Source organism: Macaca fascicularis, chromosome 17 (genome assembly GCF_037993035.2).
Source record: "Macaca fascicularis isolate 582-1 chromosome 17, T2T-MFA8v1.1".
Taxonomy (NCBI): Eukaryota; Metazoa; Chordata; class Mammalia; order Primates; family Cercopithecidae; genus Macaca; species Macaca fascicularis.
The window spans coordinates 80,215,124-80,239,544 of record NC_088391.1 but is presented as its reverse complement, the minus strand read 5'-3'; the positions used below and the strand labels follow the sequence as shown (position 1 = coordinate 80,239,544).

The 24,421-nt window shown below is 33.4% G+C and overlaps 1 long non-coding RNA gene across 1 annotated transcript; it reads left to right on the top strand.

Moving 5' to 3' along the window:
• The first annotated feature begins 410 nt into the window (after nucleotides 1-410).
• Nucleotides 411-22,705, top strand: LOC107127978 (uncharacterized). The gene is made up of 5 exons (XR_001486456.3): nucleotides 411-482; nucleotides 17,084-17,109; nucleotides 17,941-18,079; nucleotides 19,331-19,387; nucleotides 22,230-22,705. It is a non-coding gene; the product is annotated as an uncharacterized lncRNA (long non-coding RNA).
• The last annotated feature ends 1,716 nt before the right edge of the window (nucleotides 22,706-24,421 follow it).

The following is a 24,421-nucleotide window of genomic DNA, read 5'->3' as shown; positions in this document are numbered from 1 at the left end:
TTTAAAAGAATGGAATTCATTGCCTTCCAGATTCTCTCCAGATTCATTTGCTCCTTTTTTTCCCGTAATTATTTGCTTATGGTTCCACCAGTATGTACTCTAGAGAAATGGTCATGTATGTGCTGAAGGAGACGTGCACAAGGATTACATAGATACATACATTACAACATGAAGTTGTTGACATATTTACTTTAAAATAAAACCTAATTTTAGAATAATAGAGAGCATTAAAGACATTTAGATAAAATACACAAAGAGACAGATATGTCTTATAGCTACTTAACCTCCTTTCTATATGCCTTAGTAAGGTTTTGAATACAATAAGAAATGCAGGGGATTTGAATCTAGGCAAAATGAAGCCATGGCCCAGGATTCTTCTTTAAAATGTGGCTTCTATCTGGAAAGATGGGACACCACTCATTTGACAAAAGATTATTCATATGAGTGGTAGTAGGACAGAAAGAATGTCACATATGTTTTAGGTGTGCATTTGACGAAGCATACAGTCCACTGAAAATTCATAAAACCTACCTTATGGTGATTTCTTTTAACCACTTGATGCTTATGGCATTAAAATATAGTTGTTAAAAGTGCGTGGATGACACTTTTAATGTTCATGAGGGTTGTTGATTTCTAAAATTAAATAGTTATAATAAATATGCGGGCTTATGCGAGTTAGCAGATTTGATTGCGTTACCATGATTAAATGGTTTCTTCAGGGAAATATTGTTGAATATTTTTGTTCGTGTTAATTTGTAGACCTGTAACTTGGAAACACCTTAAAGTACATATTAGAAAACTCTGGCCATATTGTAAAAATTAAAGTAGCATACAAATGTCAAATATTGTAATTTTTAATATTGAGACATTGAAAATAAAGATAAGTGCATATTGTGTTCGTATTCTAGGAAAATGTGAATAAAAATCAGAGACGTTGTATCTTTTTCTAAAAGCACTGATGGGAAAGTCTTGAAATGACAGATATAGTTTAAGAAATTAAAGGCATTATCAGCTCATTTCTATAGTTGTGTTAATTCAAAGTTCATGGTAGAGCACTAGAGCTTATAAATACACAATGCAATTGGACGCATTGAGAATATTTCTTCATGAGTTATGCAAAGCAATTTAAAGCAGGTTACCTACCTCAAGCCTGCTGGCCAAAGTTGTTAGAAAAATGGCTTGGGAAGTTTTAAACTCAGAAATAATGAGTTACCCAAAATCCCAAGAATGAAACAGTAAATAGTGGTACAGTGTGCTGTTAATTTTTTCCCCATCAGTTCTTCTATTTAACTCTCTAATAATAAAGCTAGCAATAATTAATTACATTCATTTTATCTAGTTATGAATGAGGCAGAATGCAATGAAAGTTCAAATATAGCAGAAAAGTAAGGGAGAGAGATATTGTATTTTTTTCCTAATTTGAATTACTCTTTCAGGAAATGACTTTCTTAAAATTTTATTTATTTTAAGAGCTAATTAATGTCACAGATTTATTTGCTAACATAGTTATCTGCTACATAGCCCAATATTGGTAAACACTGGGCTAAATTACTTTAATATTATTGAATCTTAACTAACTTTAACAATTATCAATTAAAATTGAAATTAAATTTGATCACCATATTCTGTCCACATGAAGGAAGGGAGGGAGTAAAAGAGGAAAGGAAGGGAGACAGGAAGAAAAAGAAGAAAGTAGAAATATACAATTATGATGAAATACATAAAAACATAAAAATACTAGCAGATAAACTAGCTCAAATAAAAACTATCAAGCTGTTTAAATATCACATAAATTCAGCTAACTTAGTCAATTAAGTAATTGAAATAATTACTGATTTTGAATAGTACTTGTATTAGTCCATTTTCATGCTGCTGATAAAGACATACTCGAGACTGTGTAATTTATAAAGAAAAAGAGGTTTAATGAACTCACAGTTCCAGGTTCTGGGGAGGCCTCACAATCATGGTGGAAGGTGAAAGGCATGTCTTACATGGCAGCCGGCAAAGACAGAATGAGAGAGCAGTGAAAGTGGAAAACCCTTATAAAACCATCAGTTCTCATGATACTTATTCACTACCATGAGAACAGTATGGGTGAAACCACCCCCATGATTCAAGTTTCTCTCACCAGGTCCTTCTCATAACACATGGGAATTCTGAGAACTACAATTCAAGATGAGATTTGGGTGGAGACACAGCCAAATCATAACAGTACCTTTGAAACAGTATTTTATTTTGGTAAAATAAGACATAAGTCCTTTTACATATAATTCTACATAGATGATCCTTATCAATATTAGACATTCTATAAACATATTAATGAAAGGAATATGCTTTTTATTGAAATCTTGACTAAATTACTGGTTATCACATGCTTTTCTAAAGAGATTGTCAACTATAAAACTATTATGTGATATTAGTTTAATAAATAGGTTTAGTGACACATCATTTAAGTTAAAATGTTTTCATTTCTTTTGGTTCTTAAATGTATTCACATATTGAACAATCATTAACTTTTAAAATAGTACAAGTATTTGATTTAACAAATAATTTAGAATGTTTTTTCACACTAAAAATCACATTTATAGGCACATATACAATGTATATAATTATCTTAATCAAAAATTAAACTGTAAAATGTCTTTCCTATTTTATTGTACAGGTTTGTGTATTCACATGTATAGGTAGCTAGATACATAGATGAATAAATACAGATAACAGCTATAGACATATACAGCTAATGATTTGGGAGAACTGATAAAAGTGAGGAATCTAGATGGAGCGGATTTGGATTTCATTCTTGATTTTAAGTCAATAAAGATAAATCATAAACTGTATATACAGTACTTAGCATGCTTGACAATAAGCAATTCATAAATGATAGTTATCACCATAATCATTATTATGTTTAATAATTATTTTGTCCCATGACTAGAATTTCTGTTTAAGAGAAAAAAGTCACAGTTTTGACAGTCACTTAATTTATGAGGTAGTTTGATGTCTGTCATTCAATTTTATATTTATTTCTATATAAAAAAAATTAAATGATTTACCCAGCACACAAAGCAAAGATGACAGCCGACCTTGGAAGAGAACCAAGAATGCTTTTGTATTCTTAATGCAGTTTCTTTTTACAACATTAAGTGTCTTTCTATTTTGTCAGGAAAATAAAGAAATGAGTGAAAGAGGCATGAAGACTGGGTGTCAGAACTGGTTCTAAAATTTACAACTCTGTAAATTATGATATTTTATGGAGAACAATTTCAATTTCATCATGGTTCAATTGGGATAAATAATACTTTTCCCTATAATTTGCTTAGATTATAAAAATATGTGATAGTAGTAATTTAGTTTATAATAGCTTGCTACAGTTTAATTTGCAATTCATATTTATATATATTATTTGAAAGCACACTTCTCCAGGTGTTAAATGTGCTTAAAAGTGAGCTACACAGGAAAAATATATCCATTATAGTGACTAGCTTAAGAGAGGAGGGACGAGTTATAACTGACAGGACGGGTGAAGGCAAGCTCTGGACATAAATAGTATTTACTCGGATGTTTGCTTCATAATTATTGGCTAAATTATATGGTTTGATTCCATGCAGTTTTCCACATTCTTATTTCACAATAGAACATTTAAAAGAGTCAAGTAAAAATATATGCGATATAATATTTACTTCTAAGTAATAATCATGTAGCATAATATGCAGTAATCTGCCCTTATCCATGAGTGACGTGCTCCAAGACCCCTAAGGACTGTCTGAAACTGTGGATAGTGCCAAACCCTATAGATGCCATTATTCCCCTACACATGCATACCTATAGTAAAGTTTAACTAATATACCAGGCATAATAAGAGATTAACAACAATAACTGACAATAAAATATAACAATTGTAACAATATGCTGTAAAAAATTATGTAAATGTGGTCTCTGTCTCAAAATATCTTGTTGTACTGTACTCACCCTTCTTGTGTTGATGTCAGATGATAAAATGCCTCTGACAGGAGCATGGGATGAGGATGACTAAAGGGAGGGACAGCATGAGATTTTATCATGCTATACAGAGTGACATGAAATTTAAAATTTACGAATTAGTTTATTAAACGGGATGAAGGCATGAGAGCATGTAACGAATACTTAAGCAAATGGAAGTCACAAAGTTGCTAACTTCAAAGAAAAGTTCAAAATTTCCTGTTTCTAATGTGCTAAATTTAGTAATAAATAAAATTACTAGACACAAGTGAGGTCACCATTGTGGCAATCTTGGGAGACACAGATAAAATGTAAATTCTCATTCTTGTAGAATAGGAATTTGGATAAGCACTTTAAGAGCGCTAACCCACAGTTATAGAAAGCTGCCTTTAACCTACAGCATCGATTTATAAATACAAATATTTCTTTGGATACAAAAATTGATTAGCCCTGGTCTCAGCACAGTCAAAATTTGTCTTAAAAAAAGAGACGTCTGAGCTGTAAGAGCATTCATTCTAGGAGCTAAGAGGGAGAGAAAAGGAAAACCAAACAATCCGATTTTTATATCACCTACTTCTTGGTCTTTCCCATTCCCCAAAAAGACAACACTTTAACTGCTTATTATTGTGTCTACGTAAGTAAACTGTTAACATATGTTTCCACAAGACTGTGATAAACTCTTATCCCAAGATGAAAAGTGACATTGAAAGTGCCCATTTGCTTCCATCCGATTTGGGGATTTCAGGCACATTAACACACATGAAGGGGACAAACATGTTTTCAGCATAAGGAAGGTGAATATAAGACTGCAAATTGTTACCGTGGGTGGCTGTAAAATCACAAAAGGTCAGCCTAGAAATGAGGCGAGCAGAAATATCCTTTCTGTTCCTTGTGATTTATCGGGAGTCTTCTTTAAGGATATCTCTTAAACGCCTGTATGAGGTCAAATCTAGTATCTTCCAATCTGATAATTTTTGTTGGTACACTGGTATCTTGGGGCCATCTAAAATGCTTAGTTTAAATTTTGGCATAATATTACTTTAACCTATTGATTCAAACATTACAAAAGATGCTGTTTGGAGGGTATTATTTTAATTTCTCATTTATATAATATATTATTAAGGCAGTGTAATTTAAGAACTTCATTGTTAGTGAAATATGTGTACAGACCAAATTTATCTAACAAGGTTTTTAAAAAATACCTCCCTTCAGTCTGTCTATTCAAAGATTGGTAATAACTGATCAAATGCGTGTGGAAATGCATCAACTTGCCCTTTCGCACACCAATCAGAACATACACTCATATTTGTTTTAAATTTCCTGGGTTATATGTGAATATAACATATTTAAATAATTTTATTTGTATCATAAATATTCAGTTCTTGTTATGTGCAATCTACCTTCCTTTAGTAAAATTAATTACCTAAAATTCCAATCATAGGGTAGTTGGCCAGTCTCATTTTTAAGTGAAAATAAATTTAAAATTCACAGAAAAATTAGAAGAATTAATTTCTTAATTTACTTTTTCTACATAAAACTATACATATTCTCCAGCATTATTTTCAGAATTCATTTAATAGTAGTTTATTAGTTTGATTGCAGACCAAGTCTAGGCTGATCAAATGCATGAGAAAATGCATCAACGTGCTCTTTTGCACACCAAGCAGAACACAGATTTGTATTTTTTTATTATTCAAAAATGGGGCCATTCTTGTTTTAGGACATTGATCAGCACTTAGACCCTTATCTGCACACAAGGAGTCCCATGAATTAACTTTGAGCCCCTTTATCTTCCTACCACAACCAGGGGTTCTGCCTATTCCCAAGGAGCCCTTATTTGTTTAATGTATGCTAACAATCTGGTATTTGCATTGTACTGGAAAGATTTATATAGCCAAGGAGGTGCCTAAGTTTAATAAACACATAAATTCCACTGTGAAATTGAGGTAAAATCGGCCGGGCGCAGTGACTCACGCCTGTAATCCCTGCACTTGGGGAGGCCGAGACGGGCGGATCACGAGGTCAGGAAATCAAGACCATCCTGGCTAACACGGTGAAACCCCGTCTCTACTAAAAATACAAAAAATGGGCCGGGCCTGATGGCGGGGCGCCTGTGGTCCCAGCTACTCGGGAGGCTGAGGCAGGAGAATGGCGGGAACCTGGGGGGCGGAGCTTGCAGTGAGCCAAGATGGCGCCACTGCACTCCAGCCTGGGCAACCTAGCAAGACTCTGTCTCCAAAAAAAAAAAAAAAAAGAAAAGAAAAAAAGAAAAGAAAAGAAATTGAGGTACAATTGGCTGAAGGTGGAATTCTTTGGAGGAGGTAAATCCTTTGAATTTTCTTTTTTGAAAAAAATTCAAATTTTATTTTAGATACAGGGCATACATGTACAGATTGTTTACGTGGGGATACTGCATGATGCTAAGGTTTGGAGTACAGATCTGGTCACCCTGGTAGTGAGCTTAGTACCTGCTAGGTAGTTCATAAATCCAACTCCCCTCACTCCACCCTCTAGTAATTCACAGTGTCTATTGTTTCTATAGTTATGCCCATATGTTCTGAATGCTTAGCTCTCAGTTATAAATGAGAACATAGGGTATTTAGTTGGGTAGTCCTGTATTAATTTGCTTAGGATTATGGCTCTATCCATGTTGCTGCAAAGGACATAATTTTATTCTTTTTATGGCTGTGTAGTATTCCATGGTTTATATGTACCACATTTTCTTTATCCGACCTACCATTGATGGGCACTTGGGTTAATTCTATGTCTTTGCTATTGTTAATAGCACAGTGATGAACATACAAATGCATGTGTCTTTTAGGTAACATGATTTATTTTTGGGGGGGGGTGTATATATCTAGTAATGTCATTGCTGGGTTAAACATTAGCCCTGTTTGAAGTTCTTTGAGAAATCTCCAGACTGCAACTTCTGAAGTTGAATGACTAATAAAGAACTTGTCAAGCAAAAGAGTTCTGGAGGATGGATTCACTGCTGAATGCTATCAGACACACAAAGAAGAACTGGTACCAATCCTACTAAAACTAATCTAAAAATTGAGCAGAATGAGCTCCTCCCTAATCCATTCTGTATAGCCAGCATCAGCCTGTTACCAAAATCTGGCAGAGACTCAACAGAAAAAGAAAACTTCAGACCAATATTTCAAATGAACATAGATGCAAAAATCCTCAACAAAACACCAGCAAATCAAATCCAGCAGCATATCAAGAAGTTCATACACCATGATCAAGTAGGTTTTGTCCCTCAGATGCAAGGCTGGTTCAACATCCAGGAATCAACAAATGTGATTCACCATATAAACAGAATCAAAAATAGAAACCATAAGATCATCTCAATAGATGCAGAGAAAGCTTTCGATAAGATGCATGATAAAAATTCTCAAAAGACCGGGCATTGAAAATATGCCTCAAGATAATAGGAGCCATTTATGACAAACCTACAGCCAACATCATACTGACTGAGCGAAAGCTCGAACTATCCCCTTTGAGAACTGGAACAAGACAAGGATGCCCATGCTCACAACTCCTATTCAATGTAGTTCTAGAAGTCCTAGTCAGAGCAATCAGGCAAGAGAAATAAATAAAAGGCACCAAAATAGGAAAAAAAAAAAAAAAAAAGAAGTAAAACTATCTTTCTTCATTGATGATATAATTCTAAACCTAGAAAATCCTAAAGACTGCCAAAAGACTCCTAGAATTGATAAACAACTTTAATAAAGTTTTAGGATATAAAATGAATGTATAAAAATCAGTAGCATTTCTATGCACCAACAATGTCCAGACTGAGTGAAACCAAGAACACAATCCCACTTACAATAACAAAAAAGAGAAATACCTAGAAATATATCTAACAAAAGAGGTGAAAGATCTCTACAAGGAGAACTGAAACGCACTGCTGAAAGAAATCAGAAATTATACAAATAAATGGAAAAACATTCCACTCTTGATTGGAAGAATCAATATTTTTTAAATGGTCATAATGCACAAAGTAATTTATCAATTCAGTGCTATTCCAATCGAACTACCAACATCATTCTTCACAGAATTAGAAAAAATAAATTCTAAAATTTATATAGAAACAAAATAGAGCCCAAACAAAGTAATCCTAAGCGAAAGAGCAAAGCTGAAGGCATCAGACAATCTGTCTTCAAATTATACTATAAGGCTAAATTAACCAAATTGTCACAGTACTGGTACAAAAACAGACCCATAGACCAATGGAACAAAATAGAAAACTTTGAAAGAAAGCCATACACTTACAATCATCTGATCTTCAACAAGGTCAACAAAGACAAACAATGGAGAAAGGACACCTCATTAAAAAAATGGTGCTGGGATAGATGGCTAGCCATATGCAGAAGATTGAAGCCAGACCCCTACATTTCACCATATATAAAAATTAACTCAAAATGTATTAAAGCTTTAAACATAAGACTTCAAACTATAAAAATCCTGGAAGACAAAAATAGGAAATACTCTTCTCGACATCAAGCTTGGCAAAAGGTTTTTTTTGCTAAGTCCCCAAAAGCAATTGCAGTGAAAACAAAACTAGACTAGCGGGACCTAATTAAATTAAGAGCTCCTTCCCAGCAAAATAAACGATTAATAGAGCAAACAGACAACCTGCAGAATGAGAGAAGATATTTGCAAACTATGCCTCTGACAATGGCCTAATACCTAGACTCTCTAGGGAACTTAAATCAGCAAGCAAAAACCAAATAACTCCATTAAAAATGGGCAAAAATTATGAACAGATAATTCTCAAAAGAAGACATACAAATGGCCAACAAACATACAAAAAATGCTCAGCATTACTAATCATCAGAGAAATGCAAATTAAAACCACAATGAGATGCCATCTCACACCCGTCAGAATGGCTATTACTACAAAGTCGAACAACAACAAATGCTGGTGAGGCTGCAGAAGAAAGGAAATGCTTATACACTGTTGGTGGGAAGGAAGTTTCTTAAGTCACTTGAGCTACCTATGTTATTTCATATGTAGGTTCACTGAATTGGGCTGATAACCCCAACTGCATAATTACTTTCTGTACCCAATATTCATTCACAAAATTTTTTCTTTCATCTTAGAATAGATACATGGGCTATATTCTGAAAGGTTTGAGGACCATGGTACAAACATGTGGACAAAAGACAAACAAATTTTTATTATAACTACAGTATATTTTAACTTTTAAGAGAAATGTTTTATGTGCCCTTTAAGAAAGCATAATGGGTTGGTTGTTTATTTATTTATTTTGAGACAGGGTCTCATTCTGTCGCCCAGGCTGGAGTGCATTGGCGCAATCTCGGCTTATGGCAACCTCCGTGTCCTGGGTTCAAGTGATTCTCATCCCTCAGCCTCCCGAGCAGCTTACAGGTACCCACAATGACACCTGGCTAATTTTTGTATTTTTAGTAGAGATGGGCTTCACCATGTTGGTCAGGCTGGTCTCGAACTCCTGACCTCAAGTGATTCTTCCACCTTGGCATCCCAAAGTGCTGGGATAACAGGCATGACCCACCGTGCCCAGACGCATAATGGTTTATTTTATATTATTTACTACTTTCATATTTTGCATATAATGGTGATGACTGTAGAGCTCATCAGAAAGAAAACCCTATTTAAAATTACTACGTGGTGTTTTATTGACAAAGCACAGTTGACTTCTACACACATATGCCCACATCACACAGAAACATATATTTTACCTTCTAATTTACAATAAAAGAGTAATGAAATATAAATTATAGAATATCTTTAAAACAAATAATTAGCTAAGATATTTTTCTGTCTTAGCTATTGCCATTTAATGACTTTTGATGTAATCTATGATTAATGTAGAATTGAACATCTTGTTCTCTTTAAAACTTTTTACCAAACCGAATTTCTTGATTCCATTCTATATTTAAAGCTCAGCTATGTATATTGATCAAACTGACCTCACCCAAAATAAAACAGAAATATACGTAATCTGGACATATGATTTTGCTCTTACATTCCACATTAGGTATGTCATTTGTATTTGAAGCACAATATTGACCTCAAATTATGAGTCACTCATTCACAAAATAATACAAAGATATGGCATTCCCCTGTCTCTGGCGCAGCTTTAGAGTTGCCAACCAGCCATATAAGTTAACACAATGAAACAGCATAAATGATATTGTCAACTTTTTATTTGTAATTACTTAATTCACATTTTCCAAGGATATAGGTAACAGAAACTTGTGGGCCTTCTGTGATGGATGACTCTCAGTGTAATATTTGATTACTTCAGAGGACATCTCATTATAAGTTGGCTTCATTTCAGAACTTCTTTTAGGATGAGAGGAAAGAAAACATAAAATGCACTGAACAGGAAGATAAAATTGATTTTCAAGAAAAGATAACACTATAAGTCATTCACCTCACATAATCATGACAAGGTTTTAAATACACATAAATCCCTAAAATATTTTAGAGAAAAAAGTGAAATTAGCACTAAATAGAACAATAGTAATTTTTTGGAGAACAAAAATGCAGCAGATAAATGAAATATGATGTTCAAATATAGAATAAACTAAGGTTATTGGTTTAGAGGCAGGGTTGAAAATCATGGCACATAATATGTACAGGGGACTATTTTCACCAGCTTATCCTACAGTAATTGAAAACTGAATTTATTTTTAAGTAATTATCTAAATAAGAATATGTATGTTAATATAATATGTAATATTTATATAATAAAGACTAGGAAAACTATTACAATGTAATCACTACTCTAAGGGGCAGTTTCACTCTGGAATAGAAGCAAAATATCTTTGAAATCAGTTCCCTACCAATAATCTTATTTGTTGTAACAAATTTTTATTTGATTTAAATATTTCAGTTATTGTTTTATGGCAATTCACACATTAGTTTGCATCACTTGCTACCTTTCACATGAGCTGATGACATAGGAATGTGAGAAATTCTTCTCAAGAGCATATCGTTTTCATAAAAGTAGGTAAACAAAAATGATTTTCTTAGCATTAAGCAATATCCCATCAAACATTAAAAATTACATTATTTTATTATCCATTACATTTGTGTCACCACTGGATGGATTTATTTATTTATTTATTTTTGACATAATTATAGATTCCCCTTCAGTTGGAAAAACTAATACCGAGAGAAAATCTATATACCTTTCACCCAGTTTCCTACAGTGGTAACCTCTTGCATTGCGGCAGTATATCAAAACCAGAAAATTGACATCGACCTGATCCATCCATTTTATTCAGATTTCACCAGATTTACATGCATTCTTGCATGTGTGTGCATGGATATGTGTGTATGTGACCTTAGTTCTATGCGATTTTGTCCCATCTGCAGATTTGTTTTACCACCCCCTCACAGTCAATATATAGGACAGCTGCATCATAAGGATCTCCTTTTGTAACCTTAGCCACTTCTAACCTTTGCTTCCTAATCCCTGGCAATAACTAACCTGCTCTGAATCTCTGTATTTATATTATTCCATGAATGTAATATAGATGCAATTGTACAGTATGCAACCTTTCGAGATTAGCATTTTCACTCAGAATAATTATTTTAGCATTATCTAAATTGCTATCTCATTTTTACTGCTTTTTATCACTGAGTATTATTTTATAGTAAAGATACACCACAGTTTGTTCAACTATTCATGTATTGAAGGATATTGGAATTATTTCCAGTTTTTGGCTATTATGAACAAAGGTGCTTATAAATATTTACTTTCAAGCTTTATGAATGTAAGTGTTCATTTTTCTGAATTAAATGCCCCAGAGTACAATTCCTAGAATATATTATAAACAAATGTTTAGTTATGTAAGAAACTGCCACAACCTTTTCCAGGTGACTGGTCTGTTTTAACATTCTGGCTAGCAATGTCAGCGTGGTCGAGCTGGTTACTTCATATGCTCATGAACATTTGATGTTAATCCTATTTGATTTTCCTCATTCTAAGTGTGTAGTGATATATCACTATTGCTTTAATTTGCCTTTCCCTAATGGTTAATGATGTTGAACATCTTTTTTATGTGCTTATTATCAACTGTATGCACTATTTGGAAAATGTCTCTTCATCTATTGCCCATTTTCTAATTGGACGATTTGGTTTTATACTGTTGAGTTTTGAGTGTGTTATATATTTTAGATGAAATATGTTTGTTGGATATATGGATTGAAAATATTTTCTTTCAGTCTATAGCTTAGATTTTCTTTCTCTTCACATGAGTTTTCACAGGAAAAAAACAAGTTTTCATTTTGTGGATGTCCAGTTTATCAATTTTTATTTTATGGATTGTGTTTTTAGTGTTAAGACCAAGAACTCTTCACCTAGCCCTATGTTTTAGCTATAGATGTTTTCTTTACTATTTTATTTTTTCTAAGAAGTTTTTGAGATTTGCGTTTTAAATTAGGCTCATGATTCTAGTTTTAGTTGATTTTTTATAAAATATGTGAGTTTTAGGTAAAGGTTCTTTTGTAAAAGATTTTGTACTTATGGATATCCAATTACTCCACTACTATGTACTGAAAAGTTTCTCCTTCTTCCATTGGATCATTTTTACACTATTGTCAAAAATCTGTTGGTCTAATTTTTTGAAACTCTGTCTGGATTCTCTGTTCTCATGGTTCTTGCTTCTGTTTCATGGATCTGAGCCTTCTACTTCATGAATACCACTTTCTTTTACAAATTGTACTTTCACAGTAAGGCTTAACATCTGACAGAGCAATTGATACCACTTCTTTTTCAAGATAATTTTAGCTATCCTCTGTTCTGTGCTGTTTCATGTAAATTTTAGAATGAGCTTCTCTGTGCTTTATAAAGCATCACTGATATTTTGATGGACAGATATAGGAACCTATAAATTATTTTGGTTTACCTACCCATTTATACCCTATATTTATCTATTTAGGACTGCTTTGGTTTATTTCATCATGATTTTATAATTTAATTTTTAGCCTATAAATACTATATATATTTGGTTAAGTATAGAGCTAACTACTTTCTTTGAAACACTAGTAAATAATGTTGCACGTTTAATTTCAATTTTCACTTGTTTGTTGTAAGCATATAGAAATAAAATTAATTTATATTCATATATCAATTTATGTAGCAACTGTATTTTTTAATCAATTGTATATATCTTTATACAATTGCTCTTATATCCTATGACTTAACTCATGTATTCATTCTACGAGATTGTGTGTGTGCATGTGTGTGAGAGTGTGTGTATGTGTGTGCACGTGTGTCACCCTTGGGATTTTCTACATAGACAATCATGTCATCTGAAAAAAAAGTTTTATTTCTTTCAATCTGTATGCATGTTTTTTTTTTCCTTTTTTTCCCTTCTTACAGTGGAATGATCTTCCAGTATTATGTTGAAGAAATGTTGCAAAAGCAAGCGCCCTTGCCTTGTTCCCAGTCATAGAAAAACACCATTTGACCTTCACTATTAAGTATAATGTTAGCTGTGGGTGTTCTGTAGATGCACTACATCAAGTCAAATAGGTTTCCCTCTATTTCTAATTAAACAAAAAGTCATTCTGAATGGATGTGGAAATTTGTACTGTGTAAAATGGTAATATTACTCTGATTCTTTTCTTCAGCCAATTTTATGAAGATTTCATCAGTTTTCAAATGTTAAAAAAGTCTTGCATGACTTGAATAAAGTTCGTTTGGTCATGGGGTATACTGCTTTTTGCACATTTCTGGATAAGATTTGCTATATTTTGTTGATGGTTTTATCATCTATGTTTACAGATGACATTGTTCTCCAGTTTTTTTTTTCTTTTTAAAAATGTCATCTTTGTTTAGGTTTGGTATCAGAGTCACAGTAACTTTACAAAATAGTACGGAAGTGTTCCCTTACAATAAACTATAAAAAAAGGAGCATAGTTAATTATTCTTTATTTGTTTGACAGAATTAAGCAGTGAAATAATCTTACTCTGGCCATTTTTTAAACAGATTTTACTTACAAATTTAACAGCTTCAATAGTTACAGAACTGTTTACATTGTTCATTACATCTTGGCTAAGTTTTGGTAGATTTTAGTTTTCAAGAAATTGATCCATTCTTCTGAGTTAATTGAAATTATGCATGTAAAGTTACTCCTCATATTCACTTATTATCCTTTTATTAAATGCAGTGTCTACAGTGATATCTCTATTTCATACTTGACATGTTAAATTATGTCTTCTCTTTTTATTGCTGTTCCTGCTAAAGTTTTATAAATTTTATTTTATGTGAGAGAAGCAGTGTTTTTGTTCCTCTGCTGGTTTATTTTTTTTTTTCAGTTTCACTGATTCCTGATCAAACATTATTATTTTCCTTTTTCCAGTTTATTTTGCTCTTTTCTTTCTAGTTTCTTGAGGATGAAACTTAGATGATTGATTTGAGAGCTTTTGTGGTTTAAAATGTAAACATTTAATGATATACATTTTCCTCTCAGCACTGTTTTAACTGCATCCCAGTTATTTTGGTTTGCTGTATTATTATTTTCATTCAGTCCTATGTATATTATTAAATTTCCTTGGAGACTACCTCTTTGATCCATACATTATTTAGAAATGTATTATTGAATTTCTAATATTTTAGAAAATTTCCAAGGGTTTCTGTGTTTTTGAAATCTAGTTTGATTCCATTGTGGTCAGAAAAAAATGCTATAAAATTTTAACTTCTTTAAATTTAGTTATAGTTTTATGGAATATAATATTTTCTATCTTTGATGAATGTTTTATGAGCACTAAAAAATTGTTGGCTAACGTGTTCTACATAGATCAATTAGATCCTGTTATTTCATTATGTTGATCATTTATTTCTTGCAGTAGGGTAGAGGCAGAAGTTCAGCTCTCTGCTGATTTCATTGTCACCACAGGAGGTTGATGAAACTAAAGTATCATCTAGACCTATCTTCCATTTTCTTATTCTACTTTTTTGGTTGCTGGGTAGGGGTAGAGGATCAGCTCCCTCTAGGTAGGGGTAGAGGATTGCAATCAGTTGACTACAGGGTTGAAAACAAGTGGCGTTCTGACTGGCCCTCAATCCTATAGCCTTGAGTCTTGAGTTCAGTCTTGATGATGCCAACCAGATGAGTTTCAGCTCACTGTTAGTGCCTGCCAACAATATGCAAGGGTACAGCAAAGTGGTAATTAGCCCTTGCTTGCAATGCTTTATTAGGTCTCATTGTTATAAAGTGGGGCTGGAGGTAAAACCACCTTTGCAAAAATTATCTCAGTGAGAGAAATCTAATCTAACTGACTCCATCTTGCTTTTAACCTCACAAGCTAAATGCCTTTGTTAATTTTAAAACAAAGATGATAGTCGCTTTCCAAAACCAACTACCTTCTTGCTCAGGGACCAAAACCATCTTTGCAAGACTAATGAAAGTTCACTAGAATAGGATTATGGGAGGGCCCTGAATTCTGCTAAAATGTAGGCATAGTAAAATGATAACTGGTCATTGTCCTCTATCTTGCCTTTCTGTAATCACTTACTGCTTGAGAATCACATAGATGGAGGTCACAGGATTTGTAACTTCCCCAATTTCTCCTATAGAAAATGATACTGTTGTCAGAACTTAAATATTGGTATTTGAGGTATTTTTCAGATTTTTGCATTCTGGAAACCAACTGACTCTTTCTAGACCCATGATTCATACCAGGAAACTGACTCAACCTGTCTTGGAACCCCCTCTTAGAAACTCTCAGCACATGAAGACCATTTGGACATTCCTATGATTTCATCTCCAACCAATAAGCAGCACCCATTTCTTCATTTCCTGCCCACCAAATAATTATTTAAAGTCCTAGCCTCTGAACTTTCCAGGAGAAAGATTTGAGATAAATATCCCATTAATCTGCTTGGCTGGCCTTGTGCTAATTAAACCTGCTTTGGTGCAATACCTGCTGTTCCCAGTTCATTGGATTTTCTGGGCAGTATGCAAGGTTAACTTGGCCTGTTACAGACGTTCATCACATCACTAACTGTATTCCAGTGACACTACCCTGGCATTAAGTTGGAGCACCATTTTCTTCCTCAAGAAGATCAGCCCTACACAGTAGGAGAAGCCATCCTGTCTCCTTCTGCCAAGCAACTGGGTGAGGTTAAATATCTACTTTATTCTTGGCACGAAAACCATGAATAGGGTATGATTGTTATGTTGGTGCTTGGCTACAGTTGGATCAGTGTTGCCAAAAAAGGCCTGTGGTGATGCCACCATTTTCCTACATGTCGGCTAAAAAGCAGTGCATAGTATAGAAATATGGAGCTTTTTTCTCATACTATTTTTGGAGCTTTTTTGTTTGTTTGTTTGTTTTATGCCTATTGGTTCTAGGACAGAGACCTTTATGATGCTCTGTGTAGGAAAAATGGAAGAGAAAAAGAAAACCTAGGGAATACAACACTGTGTCATTCCTCAAGCTCCTATGTCCTTATGAGGTTTACCTACCTCTTTGAAACTTTCAGTCTTCTTGACTATATTATTATGCTATGTGCTGGGTCTTCTACTTGTAAGAGAAACCACCTAGGGGAAATGGAGCTAATCTATCTTGGCTAGAAGCAGATGTGTATGGATTGAATTATAATGATTAATTATACTGAATAAAATATTGAAACTAAATGCAAATGACAAAATATTTATTTTGAATAAGGCGCTTTGTTTAATTTTTTTTTAAATGCTGCAATGTTCCACACATTTTGAAAAAAAAAAATCTTTCAAAATTCTAAGCTTATAGTTTTGACATCTTTTCTAGTTTTGCTAAAATAGAAATATTACATGTGGGACTTTGAGAATAATGATTATGCCATTTTCTTCATTAATATTCTTGACATCCACTCATGTTGAGTTTAATGATTACTTTCTAGATTTTAATATCACCTATGTGAACTAATAAGGCATCTACTTAGAGTTTTTGTGTTGACTTAAAGATTTAGGCATTTTATGGTTTATGTATATTAATACTAGATGAATATGCAGTGGGCTTTATTTAAATGTTTCAAAGCTTTTCAAACATTGTAATAATGATTAATAACAAGTTTATATTCTGCTCATATTAGTTTTTCCTATATTCCTTAGGGATTTTAGAAAATATAATTTTAAAGGTAACTGAATTTTATTTCAACTTACATATGTACAGTTTTACATACAAATTCAACCAGTGTTTTCATTTGTAATTTAGAATGTGTTGCTTTATTTCTGAGCAGGGAATTCCTAAAATTTCTGTGTTTTAAAAACTTATCCAGTATCAGTAAATGAAAACAAGATGTCATCGTTCCATGTAACTCTACTATATATTTATCTTTATGATACAATCAGATTGTTTTTTAAATTAAAAAAACAAAAGATGTAAAGATTATAGGTGTCAAAAGTAGTTACTGGCCTTTCCTTTAATATAATGAGCAGAATTGGAGATGAAATATTAATCCATTTATGCTGATTATCTGCATAAAAACAGTTATCTCGAACTCAGGGTCAATTGACAATATTTAAGAATTATTGAAAGAAGCTTTTAAATTGAGATATTTAAAATAATTAAAGTCGATTTCAATCTTCTGTGGGGCTTACATGATCCCACTAAATTGAGCTCTTTTAACATCAAGCAATTTAAAGGAAAACAAAAGAGAGAAAATAAAAAGAGATGAGAAACCTTAAATATTTGATGTAGGGAAGAAAGAAAAAAAAGTAACTATTGTTAATTCACTTTATTCAACAATAACTGGGCTCAGGGTAAAATGTTTTCAGATCTGGGACGTCTTCTTATCAAAGACTTTAGCTTGCAATGGATGTGGTAGGGGTGATTCATCTTGGATAATGTCTGAATTTCTTCAGAATTCCTATTTTCAGTGGCTTATCAACATGGAGAAGAATTTGTGTAGAGTATCATAAGATAACTCAACAATATATCTGTGTTTATGTGTGTGTTTCTGTTTAAGGGGGCAGTAGTTCAATACTACTTTAAAAATAATACTCCCTAGCCGGGTGCGGTGGCTCATGCCTGTAATCCCAGCACTTTGGGAGGCCGAAACGAGGGGATCACGAGGTCAGGATATCAAGACCATCCTGGCTAACATGGTGAAACCCATCTCTACTAAAAATACAAAAAATAAGCTGGGCGTGGTGACAGGGGCCTGTTGTCCCAGCTACTCGGGAGGTTGAGGCAGGAGAATGGCGTGACCCCCGGGAGGCGGAGCTTGCAGTGAGCGGAGATCAGGCCACTGCACTCCTGCCTGGGCGACAGAGCGAGACTCCGTCTCCAAAAAAAAAAAAAAAAAAAAAAAAAAACCTCCCTAAATTTTCCCCAGGAAAGTAGGACCTAAATTCCACGGAACTCTCTCCCCAGTGATGTTGACATTTGCAGTAAGAACTTTCTTGTCCTGCTATTCTTCACATAGAATCCTAGTTGTCATCATTATAGGAATATCTGCCTTATCGTATTTGGAGTAACAGGATTTTCTAATTCTAGGTATAGAATTATGAACAAAGCTTACTTTTTGTATAAACCTTATTTTCTTAACTTACCTGCATTTAAAATTTTTAAAATATATTTTGGCTTTTTTTCCATTACAAAGATAAAATAGTCCTAAGTAGTATTTAGTTGGGAAGTCCCATGTTTATGCTAAATTTGCTTACTTTTGTTATTTTCTCAAAATATTTTCTTGAAAAAATTATTAATAGATTTTTTAAAGGTAATTTTAAAAATGAACTGACATTTAAATAACGTAGTTAATTACATTTAGTTACCTATCATTTAAGCAATGGAATCCTAATTCTGTGGTTATTTAACTTCTATTTCACATAAGACATATCTCTCAAATAAATTTTCGAATTATTTTTGACTTTTATTAGACATAAAGTCTCACTATGTTTCACTGGTTGGAACTCCTGGGTTCAAGCTATCCTCTCACCTCAGCCCCCTGATTAGCTGGGACTTCCGGCACATACCATTGTATCCAGCAAATTTTCAACTTATTAAAAGCTTAATTACATTTTTTGATCATCAAGATTAAACAAACATTTTAGATTATTACATATAAGCATCTCTCTTTCTCACTCTTCACATATACACACAATAAAAATGAACTACCATTGTGGTTACTCACTCTATTTTAGATACTTACATCTTTCCCTTGTCAATAATTATATTTAATATATTTATATATGTTATGTTATAAAAAGTAAATATTAACTAATTTTCAATCGTTTTAAAATATAGTATCTACTATAAATGAATTCTATATCACTTATAAGCTAACATTGTTGCTGGAATTAATTTTATTATTTACCAATATTTATAAAACTCAATAGCTTTTCCTTCTATTTCAGACAAATTATACCTATTTTTCTCAATAACACATGGAAGTGAAAGACTTCCATTTATTGGTAAGTTTTATCCTCAACTGATGAATGCCCCATAATAATAGTAGACATGGTAAAGAAGAAAGAAATTATTTTTATAACTTTTTGTGAAAGCCCATGATTTAGAGACTAATACAGTGGAGCTTATTGTGCAACTTACTGTGAAATTTCATGATTTATTATGCAGTTCTTAGGAGCTTATTGAGTGTCCTTATTGTCACACTTCATGATTTACTGAGTAATACAGAAGAGCTTATCACATAACTTGATGGTGAAATCCTGATTTACTGTGAAATAGTTGTTCCAATATGTTTCTACAATGGGAAGAGTTTATCTAATGTTTTCTAATTACAGACAAGCCTCATCAGACACTTCGTTTTCAAAGCAAGTAATATCTATAAGAAAGCTTTGAATGCATCTTTTGCAATAGGAAAATTTCTCCCTTCAAAATTATCATTTATCCTAATTTCTGAAGCATTTAAGTCTGGGAGTTGGCCCCAAGAAAATGAAAGGCCATTTCTACTTTACTTCATAATGTACCATGATGACACAGCAGTTGATGATAGTTATTTTTCAAGAGACTAAAGTTAAATTTTTCTAAAAATGATAAAGTCACTACACTTGGATGAATTAAACGTCTCGAATTATTTTTGTAATACCTGGCTTAACTGTTTCTCTCTTTCACTTACCATTAAGCAAAGCCTTAATGGAGAAATTTTATAATTTGATAGCATGCAAAATTGTAAATTTATAAATTACCACTAAAACTGTAATGCTTTCATAATATGTTTATGCTAATTTTTGCTCAAATATATGAGGAAATTCTATAACATTCAATGTTTTACTAATTTTTAAACTCTTTTTTTGTTCATTTTTATTTCTTAAACTTTATATAAGCTTAATAGTAGTTAAAATTGTGTAATGCAAATAAGTAACTTAACTCTTGAGAGAATATATGACTTTGATGTTTAATTTCACTTATCTGAAAACTAAATTGTGCAAGCAAATGAGGATTATTTCATTTAATTTCATTTAATTTATGCATATATTTTGATATAGAAGATGTTAAATGTGGATTGTATGCAGTTACAAGAATCAATACTCTATATGCCCAAATATAATATCACTCCTATCCCCCAGGGAGCATGAAATACACAAAATTGTTTTTAACCATTAGCATGTCTACAATTAGAAAATATTGGATCTCTTGACATTAGGGAGAAAAGAGAAAGAGATAGAGGGTGGGACACAAATCTTTGGGGAAATTTTACAGCTAGGAACAAAAGAAGGAAAAGTAGTAACTGAGCAAAATGGAAAAAGAATAGTTATAGAGCTAAATACAGAATCTGAGGACACAGTGCATTTTTGGATACAGTGCATTTTTTCACCTTAAACTTAGTCAGTTTTGAATCCTCTGGTAAGGCTTATTATTTTCCTGGCAGCCAGTAGGCAATTTGATGCAAAGCTAAAAAGCTGTTATAAAATAGGGTTGATTGACAGATAATGTGAAGGAAAAAATCATATTCAAACAAATAGTTTTACTAAAATATAACGAAATATATTCCCTCAAAATGGAGTTGGTAAAGACAAAGTAATTTCATAAGATGTAGATCCTATTAGATAATAATAGTACAAAAACTACAGAAGTAGACTATGCATAAAAATAGTTAATCTATTAAGAGAGCAGAAATGTTCATTTACTTTTATGAAATTAAAGACAGGGCAACAGAATCTTAACTAGGAAAACTAAAGGGAACTATATTAAAAGATGAAAACTACAATTCTTTGAAAAGCATTGTGTTGTAACAGGACAATCAAGAAATATGATGGCAGGAAGTGGAACCAAATACTGACTCCACAATACATCTTTCATCTCTTATGAATTGATGAATCCCTAATGAAAATGTATTTGTGGATATAACTCAGTCACACCATCTATTATATTTAGTAATCATTTCAGTAACAAATGCTTATCAAATTCACTTCAAATATATAGATGATTATTGTTCTAAAACTTTACGTTTGTGTATGATGTACCAATGAACAGAAACCTCCACTTACACACACACACACACACACACACTAGCACACTCTTTCTTTCTTTTCTTTTTCTTTTTGTTTTTGAGACGGCGTCTTGCTCTGTCACCCAGGCTGGAGTGCCGTGGCACAGTCTCACTGCCGGCCTCTGCCTCCCAGGTTCCAGTGGTTCTCCTGCCTCAGCATCCTGGATAGCTGGGATTACATGTGTCCACCACCACACCTGGCTAATTTTTGTATTTTTAGTAGAGAGGGGTTTCGCCATATTGGCCAGGCTGGTCTCTAACTCCTGACCTCAGGCAGTCCACCTGCCTCGGCCTCCCAAAGTGCTGGGATTACAGGCGTGAGCCACCGCACCTGGCCCACACTTTCACGTAGACTTTTTCTTTCTTTCTTTCTTTTTCTGAGATGGAGTCTAGCTCTGTGGCCCAGGCTGGAGTGCAATGGCACGATCTCGGCTCACTGCAACCTTTACCTCCCGGGTTCAAGTGATTTTCCTGTCTTAGCCTCCCGAGTAGCTGGGATTACAGGCGCCCGCCATCACATCCTGCTAATTTGTGTATTTTTAGTAGAGACGGGGTTTCACGATGTTGGCCAGGCTGGTTTCGAATGCCTGACCTCAGTTGATCCGCCGGCCTCGGCCTCCCAAATTGCTGGCATTACAGGAATGAGTCACCACGCCTGACTCACATAGCCATTTAAACAATTTATCAAAAAGTAACATTAAAATTTGTACTTTGTTATTTGAAATTCACAACCTTAGTCAAGTAATAAAGCAGGGTTGAATGGACACTATTCACTCTGCTTCATATCTCTACACTCCCTAAAGATCACTTTTTGGCCTCTGGCTGAGATCAAGAGCACTACCTGAAGATGAAAGATGCCAGAAGCTGATTTGCAGAGCCTCTCCCTACACATTTTTGTTGTATTGAATTTGTTTCATTTTATTCTCTCATCTTTCATGGAATGTTACAATTACCTAAATTATAGACTAATACAGAAGTTTTTGAGCAAAAAAGTATATGTGCTGTGAAGGTCCACATTTTAAACGATCCTAAAACGTAATTGTTTTAGAACGAGCACTTGTCCGAGTCCCACTGAATGACTCATTTTATGGCATCACATTCAATATGGATTCTATCAAAGGAAAACCAACTCATTCTCAAGATGAAATTCTTCCTTTGCATATTATGTACCAATGACATCACTCATTCAGTGCCAATTATGGAAAAATAGGTTTCAACATAGAGTGGCTTGTACTGTTTATTTAATAAAACTTTCAGAATGTGTTTCCTTTATAATTTCCAATTATTGTAAGTGTTAAAGTAAGTCCTGCAATAGTCTTCATAACACAAGAAAAGGCTTCAAGGGAATCATATACTCAATAGTACTTGAGTGGGGTATTGAAAAAATAATGCCATTATTGCAATAGCAAACATCATCGACTATATAAATACCTTCTTGTCTCATTTGAAATATGCACAGGGCTTTATGTCATCATCCATTTTACAAGTGCATTATTGTCTCCCACAGCAGAGACCATGTAGGATGCTAAAATTTGAAAAGCTTTCTTATGCATAGATTGATAGATTATGCATTATTAGATGTATATTAGAGAATCATGTTTTTATGAAAAGCAGTAAGTGCTCTATTCAGCAAAAACGTTACTCTGTTCCTCAGACTATAGAATATGTCTGACTTCCTGTGGTAGGGTTTTTACTCAATTTGTTGGAGTCTTTCCAAGGACAGTCCAAATGAAATCAGGGGTTGCAGCATTTTAATATCTCTTTGAACCTAAGAATTGCTGAAGCACTCAGAAATCTGCAAATTTGCCACCTCTCTTGTGGGCCTTTGAAGAGTGTTGGTAGTTAATTAATTACTCCCTAGTAATCAACTTTGCAGTGTAATAGCAACTGTTTATTTTATTAACTTTATCAAATGCTGAATGAAAGATTAACCTGCACTATGTGCTGTATTCAGTTGTGAACTCTTATTAAATTTAACCGAAACAGGTAGATACAAATAATAAAAAAGTTACCTGAATATAGATCGGAGAAAAAGGGAGTTTAAGTAATAGAATAGCCACAGTACATTTAAACTTTTGTTTTTGGTAATGTAAATTCGATATACTCAACATATTACCTCAGGAGTAGTAATAGAGTACATAACTCAATTTCTGATTTTGCTATTAAGGGCCATGTCAATATTACACAATAAAATACATATTTTGTGCAGGAACAAACATGTTTCTAGCATCAGAAGGAATATATTCATTGATAAAACTATGTTTGCTCTTTTGGATCTGACTAATATAACTCAGTTGGAGATGTATGCTGTCACTTTTTGCCCTCTAATATGAAGGTACCTGATATAAAGATACCAGATAGCCCTTGACTTTGAATTTAGACCTAGTACTTTTCATTGACCATTTGTTAACTCCAGTGAATTGTCTATGCAAGAATTGCTAGCCATATAGACATAGCAATTGGGGTGGCAGGGCAGAGAAGGCACAGATGACAACTTATTGCATCTGCCCATAATCAACTTCCATTGTTCCTATTTCGCACCATTTACTTTTTTATATTCGTACTGTTCTGAGCACAAAATTTTGAGTTCTACACAAATTACTCTTAAGACAAAATGAGCAATTCTGTGACCCTTGTATATGCCAGACAAGTGCTAAATTCCCAGTGTTCAAAAAAGATTTTTAAGTGTTCTTATTATTTTCATAATTAGAATAATTGTGAAAAATTAAAAATATTTTATTTGGGTGTGATTATGTTAAAAAACAAGTTATATGATAATATCCAAGGGTGCAACATGTTTTCATTATAACTTTTGCTTCCTTATCTTGTATATGAGTTATACAATAACTTGGATAATTGTCTTTAAAACTAAGTACATTGTGTTATGGTTTCAAATGCATGAATGGTATGTTAAAGAATTATTCAGGGAGCTGAGGTGGCTCAGGCTGGTTGTCCTGGCGCACAAGAAGGCGAGGCCATGCGTTCAAGGCCAACC